We start from the raw sequence: 20,999 nt of genomic DNA, 5'->3' as shown, positions 1-20,999 counted from the left end.
CAAACCGCGATTTAAAATATTCATCTAAAGTAATCAGTTGGATGCCGATTTTACACTGAGAATCTTTTGAAATTTTTCTCTCATTCTTCGACGTTACAAGAATCCATTTATATTTGTTGAATAAAAATCTCTTAAAAGTTTATAGATCTGTAAAATTATTTCTTTCTTTGTGCAATCTCTTCTATTATATTCGATTGATTCGATAGTTTATATTTATTTGGAAATTTAATGAACAATAAAATTTCTCTCTTTCTTGCAGGTCAAAAATAAAAAAAGAATATCTCTCGTGTAATATGATTATTCAATTTCATGATCAATTTAATAATTGCAATGTGTGTGTGTGTGTGTATAGCATTTTTAAATTAGAGAAGCCGTTATTCGATAAACTAATAAAGTAACTAATTTTAAACAAATCGATTAATTAAAACATTAAACCATTTAACTTAACTAAAATCTACAAAGGATGAAGTTCGTAAGCGTAATGGTGCTTCGATGATGCAATAGTTTACGTTTAAAGCATTGAGCGATTCGTGCAATGCCGAGTTTACCTTTAACAATGTATAAATTTCGTAGGTAGTTAATGCACGTTATATGCAACGTCGCCAAGGTATACGAACACAATGGTCGTGCTTCACGTTGTACAGTTCGATATTACTGTGGTCCATTGTGTATCCGAGACTATGTATAACTGTGAGGTTGATGAAACCGTAGAGTAATGTATTACTTTTGTACCATCGGAAGTGTTTATCTCTTCATCTGATTTCATCCGCCTAGATTCGAGCTTATGCCCTGTGAAAGCTCGTGATCGCGATCGCTACGAGATAGGCACAATCTCGATTTAATTATCTTGCGACGTGAAAGAAAGCATCAAGAGCAAATGAGATCATTTCGTCTTCTCGTCTCTTCGGATTCTTGATTCTTCTCGTTTATCCTTCTGATATCACTAAGTTTTCCCCGTACATTGGGATATAATCAGAAAGCAATATATAAGAGATTTCTTTTCTTTCTTTTATATAAAGCCGATTTTTTATTTACAAATAATTTTAACGCAATTTTTCACTATTGTTTAATTTACAGTTATAACAAAAATATATATATATATTTAAAAAGTGATGTGGACTTAGAAATAAAATTTGAAAAGAAATCGTTTGTCGGTCAACAGAAAGCCCTCCCGTTGATTCTCGACTACCGATAAATAAAATTAATGATTTCCCGCACAGTGCCGGTACAACCGCAGGAAGGAAAGCCGCGTTATACGCGGAGACACGTGGCAATTTCTAAGCGACAACCGCACTATTTTCGCCCACGACATCTGTGCAAACGGAAGCAGCTTATTCTCCGAATAGAAGTTCGTAGTTTCCGCCCGCGCGAGTCATTGTTTGCCGAAACAACATGAACAACGACTATTTAAAAGGGGACACACAACGAGCGAAATCCGATGCATCGCGAGGGTGAATTTTCGTAATACCGGACCTCTTGACGCTCACAAAATATTAGTCGAGATTGTTTTCAAACGATTTCCCCCAACCCTCTCATGAAGAAGACACTCGTAGAATAGAAGTAAACACTCTCTCTAACGTCTCGCGACCAAACGTTCCGGAAACGGTATAAAACAAAGGGCCGCGCAGTGCAAACATTCTTGTCCGTTTTGCCCTTCGACTCAATACTTTCTGCTTGTAAGTCAAAGAAAGATATTTTCAGAATGAGATGATAGAGTGTATCGGAAAAAGGCTCCTTGTTGGCCGAAAAGTGGTCATATTACATATAATTGCGATAAATGATAGCTAAATATAGTTAAAAAATGTAATATAGGAATAATTGCAACAGTTTATATATTAATTTAGAAATAAAATGGATAAATATTACAAATTAAAATATTTCGATATAGGTATATAATATAATTCTACCGTACGGTATTAATTCGTTGGGAACTCATTATTTGGCTTTAAATTCAAATACATATATAATTTTTTAATATATATAACTATATCATATTTAAACTACGAATTAATAAAATATAATCGGAAATTGTGCCGATCAATTTTGTACGTTTATAAAATATCAAAATGTGTTGCTCTGTAATATTAATGTGAATGTTTGCTGAATAATGGAAAAAATGATATCGATAATTTGAGATAAAGCAAATATTTGAGATAAAAAAAAAATAAACATTATAAATGAACATAAATAGATGAGAAAATTATATATTCATAATCACGACAATCTAAAAATGTTTTTGATTAATTAGCTAAGTTTATTGAATTCCAATTGTTATTGCACAAAAAATGAAAAGCATCTCGCGGAACTGGTATATAATTTTCATGCGTGCAGAGAGACGAGCACCGATTTAATGGACGGTACATCTTGTACAACAGCCATATCCAATTTCTACGGTACGTAAAGAAGATCGACGGATAAGGTAGCCCAATAATAAAATAATGGCACTGGCACGCGATCCACGAGATATATGTGCTTGCTTTGCAATATCGCATGCTCGAACATTTTGTAGCGTTGCCATTGTGGAGATTATTTCTTCGATTCAAGAACACATAGATTTTATTATCGGATACGATCGTAGATATTGGACTCTTCAAGTTCCCTCAAAAGATTGCCCGAGGCCGACAAGAATCTTGATTCCAAGTATTATCAGCAATTTGCGAAATGTTATCAGCTATATGAGTGTAATAATACACACGCGTAGAACCGACGTTAAAATTATATCTTCGTTTCAAATAAAACATAATCAAAAGCATTACGAAGTAGGAAAATAGCAAATAATAATTTAAGTATAATTAAATTGAGTTTTACTGAATAATATCCAAACTGTACTTTTAAAGAATTATTCTTATATAAATAATTTAAATAATTTTAAATCTCTTTTAAATTAAACAATAAAGTATTTTATATATATCTATGTAAAATATTAATTATTGTAAGTATTTTATAAATACTTTAAATTTTTTTTCACAAAATAAAATCTAAAATATTTCGTGTGTATATACATATTCGTGTGTGTGTGTGTATATATTACATAATTATGTAAAGTGGATTACTACCACGGGGAGAGAAAGAGAGCAAATAACAAATAATAAATAAAATAATTAAAAGTTGCTCAACTTGACGGTTGCTTCGCCGTCACTCGATGTTTCCCCAGATCTCTTTCTCCTTCCCTCTTGTTTCTTTTACTGGTTCTTCATGACATTTTTACACGACATTCACTCGCGACAAGACAGTTAATTACGATCGCGCATACATTATTCACTTAAATACGACGATTGCACGACACTATGCATTCCCGACATTAATCGCACGCAATGTTATTATATTATGGATATTATTATATTACTATAAAAGAACCATAACGCAAAGATTAACAATAGTCACGTTCAAAGTTACGTGATCAAAAATTATACGTTATTCGTTGTATTAACAATATATGCTCGAATTTTAGAGCAATTTCCATCTCGCTATCATTATAAAAATTATAAATAAAAATGAAAGATAAGTATCTACAAAATACGATATATGTGAAAACGCATCGTCGCTTTATCGTTTTACATGGTAAAGATTTCAGTCAAATAAATTACGTAAATTACGCGGTTTTAATCATTACCAATGCAGGAATGTCGAATTTATGGTATACAATTAATAAATATTGAAGTATAATTTGAAAAATTATTAATTTTAGAGTCTTGAGACATTGCCCGAACGCAATCGATTCGTTCTGTATCCGCGAACCCGTTGTATGTTTAAAGAATTCGAAATAAAACTACGTATTTTATATATCTTTAATTTCAAATTAATTATTGCTGAGTGGGGTTAATATAATATATACAGCTATCCGTTATTTTAAAATCACTCTCAATTCTGCTTTTTATTTATTACTGCGCACTCTCACATAATCTGAAAAGAACGGGCAAATTACATTTAAATCGACATAAAATTTAAAGCGTAGCGCAAGATATATTGAAATCCATCGTTGAAGCAACAATTATCGTCTATAAACACCGCAATAAAACAACAATTTATAGTTCCCACTCTCTATTGCTCCGATTCTATTGAAAATATATAAATCGTACGAAATACTTGCTTTGATAAATTGCCGTCGTAACGAGATGAAGTCGATTCCAATCAAATATCATCCAAAAATAATTATTAATGAAGATTATTAATGAATACAGTAGTTATTTACTTAACCTAATCTAGTCATTAATATTTATTAACTGCATATTATAAAGTCAACATTTGTACATCCATACACATGTTATAAGCGACGAGATATATTTTTCTATATTGTATTCTGTGCTTATATTTTAAATTTTGTATAATTATTCACGCTTATGTTTTATAATGCAAGTTGCCAAAATTTTTGTCTACAATATGTGCGTATATTTTTTATCAGCGATATAAATAATATTGTCGCGACGAGTAACGCGTCAATTTGGCTCCGTAATTTTCGCGCTTCGAGGGAATCGAAGCTTCATGCAACTTATTGTCAAGTTTCGCATTGTGGTTCTTCCGTCGCAATATAGTAATATGCGCGTCGCGTACGATTAACGTCTCGAGTGGCGTGCAAAGTGCCGAGTGATCGTCGTATTCCGGTAATTAATGCGCGCGATCGTAATTAATCATGTTTCCGTGAGTGAGTACTATGAAAGAGCAGCAAGAGACGAATACGAGAGGAAGAAAAGGCCCGGGGAAACATCGGGCGACATTTGTTACTTGTGAAATTAATTGCCATCGTTTATATCTCCGCATTATTTTAAATAATAATGTAATATATAATATAAATAGTATTCTCTAGATTTAATTTATAAAAAATAATTAAAATATTTATAAGATATTTATGATAGATAATATATTTTAATCTAATTATATATAAAATAATTAAAGATTGATTAACATTATTAATTATTAAAATTAATTTAAAGTCCTTTTTAAAATCTTCCTCTCATTTATAAGAATACTGGCCAAGTTCGCTCATGATAGAAAACAATAGTTTTAGTAAGAATCTCAAAAGCCGATACAAGAGTAATTTCTTTCGTTTATTTTCATTATCGTGCCTGTAAATGGTTAAAACGTTTTATTACATAATATAATGATAAAAACGATAATAAAGTCTCTCGATATAGAAGAATCCGAGATGATAATGACCAGCAATTAACGATAAACATATTTTTGTATTCTTATATGTGTGCTGCCGGTTTTATAAATGCCGATATATTGCTCATATAGCTCTGGTTATTACGATAAATTGAATATACAAATGCACCTGCTGCCACGCGGCTCGATATAGCGCCAATTCGATGCAGCTTCATGCATGATAGTCGAATAGCTCCATGTTTTCCGGAAAATACCATATCATCCGGGCTAAGCTTTCGTTCCGAAACGGTCCATTAAATATTCCATTCTTCTTTCTCGCGTACACATATCGTCTTCCTTCCTCTTTCTTATTTACCCGATTTTTTATCCCACTTTTTTTTCTTTTTTTTACATCGTTCCTCGTTTCAAACTGATTGCAAAACCCGTTCGCGAAATAAAGCAAAAAAAAAATGCAACAGATACAATTAACTTTCTCGCATTTTACAGTAACTGTCACAAACTACAATACATGGATATAGTTTGCAGCAAATAAATAATTGTAAAGTAAAAGAGTTTCGTTCCATTATCATTTATTCAAAGTGTTATCTCGACACAGTCAGATACGACTTAAAACAATGTAATCTATTGATCGCATTCTTTTATTCAAAAATAGAAAGCAGAACTTGTACAATAGCTATATTATGCTCTATAAACCATTTTTCATAACAACACATAATAATAAAAGAACAGACCCTCTCAATATAGTGACAGGTAAAAAGTGTATAGAAACGCAGATCTTCTAATTATTAAAAAATATGTATTATTAAAAATTATATATTATTAAAAATTATATATTTAATATTGAAAAATATAGAATAAGAAGGAATGTGTACTTGTTTTTGTAACTATTGTACATTCATTCGATTAGTCTTGTACGCGTATCTGGTTCGATCCTATCGCGATTATAGCATTCGCGGCAAATTGCACGTTATAGGAAATATCTTAGCTGCGTAATTAAGTAATTAACGATCTTGCCAGATGCTATATATATAGAATACAACCAGCGATTAGTTTTACACTTCACCAATTTGTGATTCCTAATGTAAGCGAGAGTAACTTTAATTGAAGATCTAGCGACATATGCCAGAGTGCATCCGCGAATATCATTAGGAAAGTGCTAAAGTCATAAGTTTGTTGATACTATCTCTAAACTTTCACGCACTTTCCGATCTTATTAGTACCGTATTAGTACCCGTACATCTGTGTTACGAATATTCTCGATGATTCCTCGTTATATTACTTATTCACATTAATATCTAAACTGGAGAATTTTAGAAAAGACAACATTTTGACAAAATTAATACATTCGCGATAGAATCTTTTATTTAATAAATATATAAACAATATATTAAATCAGTATCAGTCTATTAACGAAATTTTTAATATATGTGAATGAAAAATTCAGTCAAATTATATTTTTCTTATTAAAAGTAAGTGTTTCGCGTAATTACTTCATACGCTCATTTACAATTAGACGTGAGATCTATTACTTTTTATTTGTAATATTATTTAATTTTGAATCTATTAATAACGTTTTTCATCAATATTAAATTTTTACTCGAATTAGATTACTGCTAACAAGATCTGTTTTAAAAATTTCAAAAGATATGTCGCCCTTTATAAACCTATTTTTTTTTAGCCATAAAGTAAACAAGATTATTTGGCACAAGTAAGCTTTAAAAGTTAATCGCGGTATACGATAACGTATTGTCAAGTCATTAATGATAAGCAAAAGAAATATGATAGTTCGTTCTGCGTATCGTTTTACGCAGAACGAGCTATCAGATTATTTATGAATGAATTCTTTGAAACTGATTTCACCGCGTTTAACACTTTTAATCGTGTTTGTTATACACACTTGTATATTTTTATACTTTAACGTAATTTCGTATTTCAACAAAATGTTATAACAGATTTTACGTTACATTTAACGTTACATTATTGGATTTAACTACAAAAATATGTTTTTTTCAGCAGCTTTTAATCGTGAAATTCGCAAAATATTCTTACCAAGTCTTTCGAATATCATATTCATAATATTTCTACTGTCTTGTATACGCGAGAAAATTTCTATGCAGATAACACTTATCGCTCAAAGTATAGAGTCGAATAGAAGATAAAATGCCTCCCCTTCGCGAAGAAGACTTTTTGCCAGGTGTTCTCCCATTGTTCGCATCCTGCTGCGCGGGTTTTGCGACAGATTTTCAGTTCCGACCTGCAGAGAGTGGTTCAAAGGTCTCCGCATTTGCTCATCCCCACGCGATTCTGTCGAGCTATTCCCTAGCCAGAGACAGAAAGAGAGAAAGGATGGGAAGGGGGGAAAGAAGAAAGAAACCACTGAACGTTGAGCGACCACTTGTTGCTACCCTTCGGCCATTCACATTCACCCTTTTGTCTACCATAGCGTTGAGAAAACGAGAGAGAGAAAGAGAGAGAGAGAAGAGGGAAAAGGGAAAAGCTAAAGGAAAAGAAAGACAGACGCAAAAAGAAAAAAGGACGAGGAATGTAATGGAAGATTTTTAACCTACGCACCCAGGCATCTTTATTATAACATTGTCGATATGGTGGTGTGCGTCTTGTATGCTTAATAATGTTCGATAAACGTAACATTCGTTATTGCCTACGTCTATTGATTATTCTAGAAATCGATATACTTATATGACATGTGCAAAAAAATAAGTATAATTTAGATATAAATTTTTTAATTTTCATTTAAATTGATCTCCCATATTATTTTTCTGCTATCTTCTTCCATTACATTCCTCGTTCTTTTTTATTTCTCGATATTATTATAACATAGTAATAGTGCCTATGAAAGATCACTTATCTAGGATTGAACAGCTCTTATAGAATTTTAATTTCAAAAAAATAAATCAATTGCATGTAAAAATACATCAAGTTATCACATTTTTTTTAAAAATGCGAAATATTTTATTCTGAAAAAATATAAAATTAAGATTTTTTTTTATCTAAAAATAGCACGCATATAAATAATTTCTAAATTTCTTTCATCAACTAGTTATTCCGTACGATTGATAAATGGGAAAGACACGTTGTTGTATAATAATTGTCGTTAAACGGACTTATATATAACGCGTCGACGCAAGAGCGTATTCGTATATAATAGTCGTGCAATCGACCGAAATCGATGGTAAAGCAATTTGCCGGGCGTTTACGCGATGTATTAATGCAATTTGCATGGTTGTACGGTTCGAACGGCTCGACGGGCTTCGCGGCACGTGTCAATACACACGATTTCGCGTAGGTCATTTTTATCGATACGAATTAACGACATATACATACTGAATTATAGCGACATTTATATTTAATCTCAATCCGCCGTAAAACGTGCTATAAGATTTTCCCTCCAAACGACTGATCGTAAAATAGCACATTATGAAACACAGTAGTATAAAATATATGTATATTTTCTGCTTTCGCAATCTGACAGTTTGGACATTTGTTATAATAAAAGATATTAAAATAAATAACATGTTACATGTATTATGTATATGTAATTAAATTTAACAATAACAATCAATAAATATTTCTAAATCTCTTTATTGATTGTATTGCTCGGAAAACGTCGACTATAATTTAAAGAAAGTAAACCAAGATAAATGCTTGTATATAAAATCGTTAACTATGTGATTTCAATTATAACGAGCAATTGTCGAGAGTTAAACTGCATAAAAGATAACACATCTCCAATTTAATCGCTACTTAAATATATTATACGGGAGATTTTTCTGACTAATTCCCCGCAAGAAATAAGTGGGGGACACGGCATTGGTTTAGGAAATATAACAAATTAAAGTTTTAATGCTTTTTCTCACATATTATAAAGTAATATTAGGAAAAGTGAAGTTTGTGTGTACGTTGTATTTGTTGTAGAGCAGACGAAAAAGTATTTGTTTACATTTACGGAATAGGTACATGGTCATGAATATTTTGTCAATAATATGTTTCACGCAGTTCGTTAATAGCTTTCAACATGCGACTATACGAATTTCTAAGTCTTGTTGAGAAGGTAGGAATAAGTTAATAGTAAATTTTTTAGTTTTGAATCAGAAATAGATCACGGTTAGGTTATATCGTCCGGAAGTGAAGTCCACTCGTAGGAGGACGAAACCCACTGCGTGGGCGAGGCCCACATATTTAAGTGGCAATCAAATCGGAGGTGTGTTACCTTTTATACAGTTTTATCGAGAGTTTTAGTGCCGGAAAATAAATTAAGTAAATTAAAAATAAACGCAACAAATTAACAATAAATTCATTTATGTTCGAGTTTTGAGTCTTGAGTGATTTGCTAAATCAAAGCTAGCAAACACCGTTTACACAGGGTATTTGACGTTTTATCTTGAAAAGTTTTCACGAGCATCATGGTAAACGGTAAAGAGAGAAATCCGGATGCTGTCGGATCGTTAAGCATAATTTTAATTATTGCCTTAAATCATTCGCTTTCATACAAGATACTGTTGCAAAAACATTTTCATGAATGAGGCCTCGATGCCCAATCATAATTAATAAATTCCCAGCTTTTAACGAGTGGTCAATATCTTAATTACCTAGCTTCAGCAAATTAATTTGCGGGCCAGGGAAGACCGGCTATAAATCACACTGATTTCGTGAGTGAAAGCTTGCCATGAGGCAAGCAGGTGTCTCGAACATCATCGAAACTAAGATTAAATTATAAAGTTACGAGTGTTTTGAAATATGACAACACTTATTAATGGTAACACAACCTTATAATAAGCATACCTTATAATGTACAGAGATGACCTCAATTTTAACATATATACATCAAAACTGCTTTGGCTTAAGAGAAAACTGATTTTAATTTCGTATTATATTATGTGCACATACACACATAAAAATAATTATAATATATTTTTAAATAAAGTTCCTTGCTATTTTTTTTACATTCTTGACGTTCTTGATTCCTTCAAAGTCAAAGCCATGATTAATCCTTCTTTCATCCTTCGTCATGCAAAAACTTATTTCGCAGCGTCTGGAAATTTCTTGAGATCCTCTTTAAAGTAAATTGCAATAGAAAAAGATCTTCCTCACGGATATAAAACTTCTTAAAATACTGAATTGTTCGCTAGAATATAATAAAAAGGAAGAAATTATTCAAAAGATAATCCACTTACAATTCTTCAAGAGTTAATAAATTCTGGACATCAAGGATCGAGATCAAATACCGAATTCTAAAATAAATCTGCGGGGAAAATAGTTTTCTTTTATAAGACAATCGGAATCTGTCGCCGAGATTTTCCCCTGAAAGCGCGACAAAAAGAGAAAAATCAGTATGGAAAAAATCGATCGAAAAAAAGCGTCAACTTCGTTAGAGAAATCCATGAGCTTTCAGATTGATTTTTCATTCAGAATGGAGTCATTGAACAATATTACGAGTCGAAATGAATCTTTAAAATTACAAATAAACGAAGCACAAATATGAAAATAGCTTACTAATTACTTTGCTAAGAACAAAAAAATTACAGAATATTAGAAAATATTATATAGTAGTTATTTACATACTAGTCGTTTCTGTGGTATATTAAAACCTAGAAGATTATGTATGTATAAAGATACAACTTGTATTTCAGTTTCTGCGCTGTTGCTAAGAAACGTGACGACTACTACTCGTAAAACTTTCTCATTTCGTCGAAGAATTTTTTTGTTTTTTTACTTTCAAGAGTCAAGAATGTACAGCAATGTCTAGAAATGTCAAGAAAATATTACACGAAATAAATTTGACGATAAAGCTTAAACTCTATCTTATCATCTATATAAATATAAATTATTGTCAGTAAATAAATAGAAGTATATCCTAAACAATGATATTTATATTTTGCTAATAAAATCAACATAAATTTGTCATATTATTAAATATATCTTCTCTTTTTCGCAATATTATGAACGATATAATATATTTTATTTGGAGTTTATTAATTTATATTTAATTGATTAATAAAAAAATAATTTAATTAATATAGCAAATATTCTTTATGAAACTGACTGTACTTCAAAATGAATATACCTTACTTGTACATAATGCAAAAGGCAATAGTCTTTGGTACATCTTCCTGAAACTACATACCATATATGTTTCAGAAGGTCCGCGAACTCAACCATTGCTTAGGTTCTTTACTGCTAATAAATTGTCTCTACTGGATGGAACCTATCCAAGAACTTTTCTAGTTAGTCGTTATTACGACTGTGCAGTTTGAGAAACGACGATTTCTTTAATTTTCAAGGATATTTATCCTGTATCTTTTGTAGGCATCAAGCTGTCGCATTACGGAATAACACAAGAAAAAAAATCATTTGTCAAAATGTCAAAGACTGATGTTGATTTTCTTTAAAAAGTTACTTTTTAAAATTATTTTATATATAATTTAGCATATTTAGAAAAATGTTTATTAAATTTATTAAAAAATGAACACGACTAAAAAAAAAAAAAAAACAGTGATATGAAAAAATTATATTTCTTTTCCTTATTCTCTTTATTCAATAATCAATATTAAATTTAATATCATATTCGTTTATTGTCTTTTAAATTTCTTTTCTATCATTTCTATTTTTCAAACTCTCGCGTTTGTGTATTTTAAACTCACTATCATGTCATAGCAATTAATTACATTTATTTGCTCTCATGAGTTTAGTTCCATGAAATTCGTACAAGAAGTACAAGCAGTTCGATATAACGTGCGGAGCAATTAATTTTGAAGTTAAATCCCGAACGAGAGTAACATGAAATTTTCGCAAATAATACGTTCGCATACATGAGATATCAAATATTCACGATGCTTTTAAATAAAGGATCATACGAACTGAAAGAAATGTAGCTACGAGCAATGACATCATCGTGAACATCATAGTTAATAGCTTAATCACGATTTCAACGGTATATTGCCTAGATAGATCAACCAGATTTACACTTTTTAGCCTCGTTTTTGAAACGTAGCCAAGTATTACGCCATGTCAACCTATCGCTTTTTTTTACCCGTAAGCGTTGCATCACCGAGGCCGCTGAGGCGTTCCCATACGGTGTACGTGTCGCGTCCTCGGTAAAATTAATTGTCCATAAAATGAAACGGCTATTTTTACGACACTGAGGATGTCTAATTACGGAAGAGGGGGCAAGACGAGTATAGCGTAAGGGCAGAGATATGACAATAGACCATGGGTTGTTTTACTTCTCGCAATTTCATCTTTACTCGACAAAGATTGACGACGACGATCAAGCGCGGCAACGATAATAAAACCCGTACGTTCGCACAAACGAATTATTTTTCGCTATGTACTCTCGGCAGTTAAAATAATCGCGCTATTGAAATTAATTTCCTCACGTGTATACTTTGATAATTGTTTTGCAATTTATAGCTTTATTTAAACGATAGTTATAGTATAATTTCAACAGATGATGCTTGATATATGAGTCGTTTTAGAAGTCGATCAAAAGATGTGAAAAAATACGCGCTAATCGGTGACAGCACAAACTGCGAGCGATTTTATTTCAGTCAGGGTAAGCCGATTATTCGTGGACAGGTGCTCCGCGGTTTTCGATAAAACTCGATGGCACGTCGCTTTTAGTAATCGACGATGGTGGATTAATATCACGACCGTTCGTAGATAGCGTGCATAGGATATTAATCTAGAATGGCGACATGCGAGTTGACAGTGACATACGTATCACGTTCGATTGCCAGTTGGCCGGTCATTTTTACGCGCGGCAGCTTTTCGCTTCGATCGGAGCACTCGAGCACCTCCTTTCCGCGAGGATCTTTCTGCGAGTGTCGATCGCGTTTCCCCGGGGTTCGAGTCGATGTCCGACAATTATTTATCGCTGCTCTATCGTACGCCCCATCGTCCGCCCCTCGATTCGCAAAGCGGTCAGGCCATTCGATCCTCGACGAAACTATATTAATGGCTTATAAGCCGGTGTGCTCTCATTTTTGATACCGTAAATTATTTACAGGAAGCCCATTTATCATTAACTTTGGATATCCAAAAAAAAAAACACTTTTAATTATTATTTTTTTATATAAGAAATATTTTGTATTGCACCCATCCTTCTCAATTATGAATAAAAGTAAATAAAAATTTAAAAAAACGATGATTATTTCAATGTTGTAGTAGTGTTATTAACTTATTTTAAAATTATATCAATTTTTGTTAATTATATGTTATTTATATTTTTTTAGTAAATTAATCTTTATCTCAATATTATTTTTTATCAAATAAACTTAGCAAAATTTTATTTAAGATTTATCATAGATACCTCTTTATAACGTTATGTATTGAAAATTATAAGAAAGGATTTTTCTAACAGATTCGTGTTAAATTAATCTGACGGAGAATTCATAACAAAAATATGTTTAATTCTAGTTTTCGCATTTAAATGATTAGAGAATATGTGAGTAGAGAGAAGGTATACTAAAAGGGAGAGGGATGAGAGAAATATAAAGATAAATTGGCTATAGAAATGATTTTTCCCTATGCATGGCATTTGATAAACATGATACTTGACATTGCTGCGTAATGCGTTTCCAGAACCGCATAATATACGACCGCCTACGGTGAGTCCTCGTGGCATGTTTCTCGAAGTCGCTCGACGTACTCGACAAAAGATAAAAATATCGGGGCACACGCGTGCTCGCAGTGCAACAGGCTATGTTGTTGAACATAGAACCATTTGTCGTGCTGGGTGACTCGCGCCAGATATATACAGCCACGATATACCGTCACTTTTCACATTTCGGGACAAAAATAATAATTAAATATTCGCGATACTCTCTTGGATGAGTCTAAATAGTGTGCATAAATAGGTTCACATCGCGAGTCATGGCAATCGGGTCATTCAAACGAGAATTCCATCTGTTCTATTCGGCATTTGATTTGTATAACACGTTAAATTGAGTATTAGGGAAGAGAATTTCTCACTCCAATATATCTGCCAGATATATCTTGTATATATTATAAAATGTTATAATAGTATAAAAAAATATTATATTTAGAATCGTAGTGATGTGTGATGTCCGTTATAGATATAATTATCCGCTTTGTCACAATTATTAATATTTTTTAGGATGCTGACTTTAGTTTAAAGTTGTGGATAGATCTCTCAGAGAATCTCGTATATATTATATTATACTTGCTCGGTAATTTTGTGAGAACGCTGGTAAATAGTCCCTGCGCAAAATGGCCGCGAGGGAATAAGGGAAAAGAGCGGTGGAAACGAAAGCCGAGATAGATAACGGTATAACCGGTGCTAATTTATTTGCCTTATCCTATTGCGCCCACCAGTGGGCTCGCGCCACTAGTGGATGTTTCCTGATTACGCTGCTGCCATTGTTTTCATTCACGACAATGTACGTACTCGGATTAAAAGCATAAAATGGCATCATTGTAATCTTTTATTTTGCGGTAATACGAATTTTCTCTCTCTACGAATGTCGGATTTATAAATTTCCGTTTCAATTGCTGTGATTTAATTGGTGGAAAAAAATAATGTTGAAAAACAATGATAAAAAAAAAAACATATTCGCCACGCAGCTTCCTAAAGAAATACATTCGTTTGCTTTTTACAACACAAAAAGCACAATACAAAATGTTCAAAGCGGATAGCAAGTTATTTGCGTAATGTGTGTTAGAGCCCTTTCCCCGCTCTCATCTCGTATACGCATATGGAGCTGTCCTGTCAGATGATTATTCTCCTCATATTCTAGACCGGCGTACGGGTTCGTCTACTTTACGCCAAGTTAACTGAACTTTTCTTCAAAACATGATACTCTGATACTATTTATATTTAATATCATATGTCTCTCGTTCTACGACAGAAAAGTCAAATGTATAATAGGTCATCGCGTAGATTCACTATAGTAGTACTTTATTAACAATGTTATATCTACACACCGTTATACCTGATAATTAAAACTTACTACTATATAATAAACTTACAACATATACAATCCATTTATTATGTAATTTTGGTCTTCTGCGAGAAACAAAAGGTAAATTAATTTTTTTAAATATTTAAAATTTCTTCAAGGATAAAATAAGTATTGTACATTCTTACTGCGTAATATGTTATACATATATATGTGTGTGTGTGTGTGTGTGTGTGTGTGTGTGTTTAAAATTGTGTTTACTATATGTATAGATAGATATTGTGTTTAACATTAAAATAAGAAATTAAGATTTGATTTACTGGAAAAGCTGTTAGGACAATATTTATCCGTCATTAAAAAAAATAATTTGCACCATTAGACAATTTTATGAAAGTACATCGTTAATATAATATAATTTCGATAATATAATTTCGCATTCGACGATAACATAACTCATGATTTATTTAAACTGTTTACTCGTGTTATATTCGTTATATTTATGTATTTAATGTTAAAAATCTGCAGCGTCATGAAGAGTTTTACCAGAGGTACACTAAATGGAATGTTAATACCATTTTTAAATAATCATACACATGCAAATTTACTTACCATGTAACTGGTGACTGGAAATATGCCAACGGAAATGGATCTTTTTTTTTTATATGAAAATTATCCACATAAAATTTCTTACCTGAAAAAGAAAAAAAGTAAATATAATGTTATACGTTAATACAATAACATAATAAATACTGTAGAATGCATGGGTGGCAAACAACGTGCAAATGTATAATAAAAATTCAAGTAAATTAACAGAATTTATTCGAATTATCATGTTTTAAATAATAAAAGCGCTATATTAATAAACTCCATTATACTCTCCAATCACGTGCGCGCGCGCGTATACGATAAATAAAAAAAAATATTCCAACAAGAGGGAGAGAGAGAGAGAGAGAGACTTGCGAATGTAGCAAATGTATTGCAGCCGCAAGGCATTGAGAGACGATTAATTCGAGATTTAATTCAATCAAGACGACAACCATACCTGACATTCACACCGGCCATTATTAATTACTAATTGGTCCCGCAGTACGATATGCCGCTTATAAGATACAGCCAGAGTCTCACCGGCCGGTATAATTAGTCGTAGAGGGTGAGGTATCTCGTGAGGATCATTAAGGATTTATTTACAACCTGTACAATGGCTCCTTGCCGATCTCCATAGCGATACCGAGCAATTCCTTCCGAGTGTCCCTCAGCCTCATCCCCACCATTTCCGTATCGTTAAAATTAGCGACTGATTACCGACTTATATTTCCGAACTTTAATTAAGCCTTCTCAGAAATGGCATTAAGCCCGATGGGCATTGTCTTTTATTTGTATCGTTCACTTCTAATTAGTTTATTAAAAGAATTTGAATATTTTTATCTTTAAAATTAGCATCAGTCTTAAAATCCATTCAGTTTGGATCTAATTTATTTTCCTCGTATCACAAAGAAAAAGCGACACGAATATAATCGATATTGTATATCATTATCAATAAATTAATAATACCTTCAAGAAAAAGAGAGAAACAAGATAAAACATTTTTATTAAAAAGACTTTATTTCGATTATGAAATAAAATAATATCGCCGATTAAAACGGCAACTCATATCCAATTTTCAAATGGATAAGAAATGAAAAGTTTGCGAAGTCTGATATTTAAACAAGCCGATACTTCTAATATGATTTTCGATAGATTGTATCGACTTATTAACATGACTAAAAAGAGCTCTCGATATTCAAGCAATATAGTATCTAAAGAAAATACGGAAATATTGTACGAGTTACGTCCTATAAAAGAAAAGAACTTGAAAAGTTGTCTCGTCTGAATCACAACCCTTACATAAGAAACACACGGAAATCATCGAAGAGCCAGACGTCGCTAGACATGCCATTCTTGAGACTGAAGTATACGGGTACTTCGCAGTCTTCTGGGTACTCATCGTCCGTTGTGCGTCTGATTCTCGGGCGCCAAGAGTCGGTGCTGGATGATGCTAGAAAAGCAGACAATCAGACACGCTCCGAATACCAGGCGAGCTTTGTAAACTAGTCTTCCTTCCTCCTTCTTGTATCTTATTTCGGAGACTATTTCTCCATTCTTCCTTTTGTGATCCTTGAAGAGTTGTTTCGAATGCTTGCGAATTACCTGCCGCTTCCTTGTCACTGAAGAATTCTTCCAACTAAATCTCGATTCACCAAAGCAATCGTCAAAAAAAAAAAAATTATATTTGATATAATCGTGTACACGTTAATACATCGTTTTATACGAATTCTAGTTTTTATTTGTTCAGAAATATATTATAGAAAAAGCTTATCGCGCGCACCGTATCGACAAAACCGCATGTCGGATTATCATCGGTCATCGTTCATTATCAAGCGCCTCTCATGAGCAGCTATATAAAACCGCAGACGAGCTTAATGAACGACTTGTTGAAAGTTTCGGGAATCGTCGAAATCCCCGGAGAATCGTGCATCTGCACCAGTCGGGATTACGGCTTAAACTATAAGGGTCTACGTAATGTGGCTTAATGCGGTATCCTTGTATCATCCTGGCTACACCCTCCCTTTCGAGATACGAGCCTAGTTCTAGGCTGCGAAGGGTTTACGAGAAATCGATTTGCCGAAGAGGATTACGTGATGCGGAGGGCAACGGTCAAGCCGTGGATGATCGATACTCGTGTCTCTGATATCTCATGATGACCTCTCCATCCTTCAGTCGCATTACGATAGACAGCTTTGCCTTTCCGCTGCCTTTCTTTCCTGTTCTTTGCATAAGATTGAAATTTCATAATTATCTTTACTGCCGTTTTTTAGTATCCAAATTGAACTTTGCACACGTGTGCGCGATTAGACGAGGATGAAAAATTGGAACGAATTTTAAGACAAACGCGTAATTTTTAATCATTGTAAAATATTAAAGTGATGAATGCGATCGAAAGATTGTCGCGCTGAAAGTACTTGAATTTTTTTGCTCACTTGATGTTATTGATAACCAAAGCGTGTTGGTAAATTCACGCCGGATGTAAAGAGCCCACCGTATTATATCATAACCGTATTTAATCAATCGAATACGGCCGTGTTGTCTCCATAAATACATGCGAGATGTACTGTTCTGTTGTTTTCTTTTTTTATCGAATGCAAATATTGATTTTCATAGACAAAAACCGCGGTACGGTCAGCGGTAGTTATTGCTAAAATCATTTTATCGTTCATCGGCGAACGGTGATTGCTGTTATTATCATTACTGGGCATCGGTCTCCAGTGATAGCATTATCATCGTTCACATTAATATCGACGACATTACGATGCAATTATCGATAGTCGTGCTAAAATAACGATGACACTGCACTCGACGTCACCAATCACCGATAGCGATCGCAAATGCAAATCCCCGAGCCATGACAATCTTTAAAACATTAATCGACGGGAATGACAGGAAGGATATAAAGTTCTGCTGCGTTAAAAATTACAACAATCAGAAATGGATTTAAATTAATCATCCGTTAAAAGTATGATACGAGAATCAGATATCTCTGTGGTGATTTAATTGGGAGATTTCTATAACGGAAACTTTAAAATAAATATTAATTTTATTAATAAAAAGAGGAAACGCATAAATATGTATAAATATATAAAACAAATATTAGAAGAATAATGTAATTATGCATCGTTTTCGAGGAATGTTGCTCGTAATAACAATGACTAATAGATTAGCGCTATGATAAGAGGGAGAAAATTGTTCATTTCGTTGCTGAGTTGTTGTCAAAGTTTTCTGGCGTGGAAGCACCAGAAAGGCCAACTCATCTAACAGTGAAGACAGTAAAGTATGGAGCTTAAATAAGAAAGAAGAGGAACAAGATGGGAAAAACGAAGAGAAAGTATCAAGAAGAGGAATGAGAAAAAGAGAAGGCATAGAGGAAAGAGAGGATAGAAGAGATAAATTCTTTTCTCGGACACCTCGTGTGCCATCTCACAAATAGCCCATAGAGTCAAGATGGTTTATATGGGCGCCGTGGGACTACCTCGCACCTTTTGACTTCCCCACACGGAAGATCGCATCGACCAAGATGTTCCCGCTTATTTACTTTTATCCGGGATCGACGTCATCACTCCGCACGCAAACTTTATCCCTCGTTTTATCTGTGCGAATATCAATGTATTTTCGCAAACCGTTCTCTTTATCCTCTCTCGACCTAAATCCACTTTCTATGGCGAAGGAAATTAACGCGAGCTGCTTTAGTCCGTAGAAAAAAAAATCGAATTAAACCGAAGATGATATTATAAAGCTATTTCATAAAAACTCGCAATTATGAGCGAACCGTATCGCATAGATTTTATTGCGAGAAAAAGAGAGAGAATTTGCTATAGATCAGATTTCTTATAATAACTATTATATAAGCATCACAAAAGAATTCACAAAAATATCATATATCTAAAAAAGATATTATTACTTATTAAATTACCTCCCTTTCGATGACTTATTTAAAATAGATATCGGAAAATGTATTTTTTAAATTAATGTAACTCGCTTAAAAAATATCAGAGCGCAATTTAACGTAAAAATACTATCAATTTTCTTCATCATATTTTCACAATTAATATTAAATTTAAAGCCTATTTTACGATTTATAATTCGCAATTAATTTAAAACAAAAATCTATTTATGATATTATATGTTGCATACTCTAATATACATCATTTGTGTATGTATGTATTATTTACTTGTTTAAATATTTTTGTTAAATCGCATATATTATGCTACTTTATTATTTTGCAATTAGAAAATTTAATAGAAAAAAACCGCGCATCTTTAGCATTAAATGTAAAATGAAAAATACATCGGGCTGAGCTTCGAGTTCTGAATAGCAGCATATGGTAGATGCATGTCGTGATTTACAAAAACTCACGTTTATCTTGCTGCCTACGGGGAATATCGTCGGTGACTATCGCCATCGGGCCATTCTGTCCGGTAGTGTCTAGTGTTTTCATACACGCGTAGATAGTGTATTGTATTGAGTCTATTCGGTTCGACTCGACAATATTCTTGTCGAGTTGTCTCTTGTCCTAGCCTTTATTCATAATAATACGATAGTTCCTTGACAATTTATTGGTATAACAAAAAAAGATATTCGCGATATCTTTTTTGACTATTCATACATAGATAACTGTAGAATATACAATATATTTATAAGTTTATAAAATAGGTAAAATGTTAAAACTATTTTTCGACTATCAAAAGACGGATGAATTTACACATATCTGAAAATTAAGTCAACAAAATCCAATTATAATCTAATAAACGATACAATAATAATTCATACAGACCATTGATATATATTATTATTGATATTTCTGCGAACTGCATCTTCGACACTATACATCATACGCTAACTATTGCTACAAACAATGGTATCGAAATAGACAAGCGACAGTACTAGGCATCGCAATCACCAAATTACGGTGTGCCCGTGGGGATACCAGAAATTTGACGGGCAGCGGAAATAGCGTAATCTCACGAGCCACGCGATGGATCTATGTCCGATTTATCGTGCAGCTGTTTCGCGATCGATCATCGTAGCCACGGGGCGAAATCCTTTCACGGTCTGAATCGAGAGTATCTCGCATGGCCAAGAGAAGAGAAAGATCGATACATCACGCAGAAGCTTTGCGTAGGGCGGAGGAAAGATACGAGCGCACGATGCGCACTCGCATACCTCACTAATGGCACCACCTACGACGCCTCCGTGCATAATATCATTTCTTTACCTTACTGAAGGTATAGACGCGCGAATAGCATGTACGTTGAAGCGTTCATAAGACGGCTCAGCTTAACTTGGCATTCTCGACTAATTTGCCTCTCGTATCGTCAGCGAAATCGAACGTAACACTTGCGGCTCATTTAATCTAATCGATGGCATGT

The 20,999-nt window shown here is 33.1% G+C and overlaps 1 protein-coding gene across 1 annotated transcript in view; it reads right to left on the bottom strand.

Annotated features, from left to right (window-relative positions):
• Alpha-man-ia (alpha-Mannosidase class I a) overlaps positions 1-20,999 on the bottom strand; it is a 348,789-nt gene that overhangs the window by 136,905 nt on the left and 190,885 nt on the right. The window lies entirely within an intron of this gene.

This window comes from Polyergus mexicanus, unplaced genomic scaffold (assembly GCF_030449975.1).
Source record: "Polyergus mexicanus isolate NDT 795.1 unplaced genomic scaffold, iyPolMexi1.0 SCAF_11, whole genome shotgun sequence".
In the NCBI taxonomy this organism is placed as follows: Eukaryota; Metazoa; Arthropoda; class Insecta; order Hymenoptera; family Formicidae; genus Polyergus; species Polyergus mexicanus.
The sequence above is the reverse complement of the archived record's forward strand: the minus strand, read 5'-3'. Positions and strand labels throughout refer to the sequence as shown.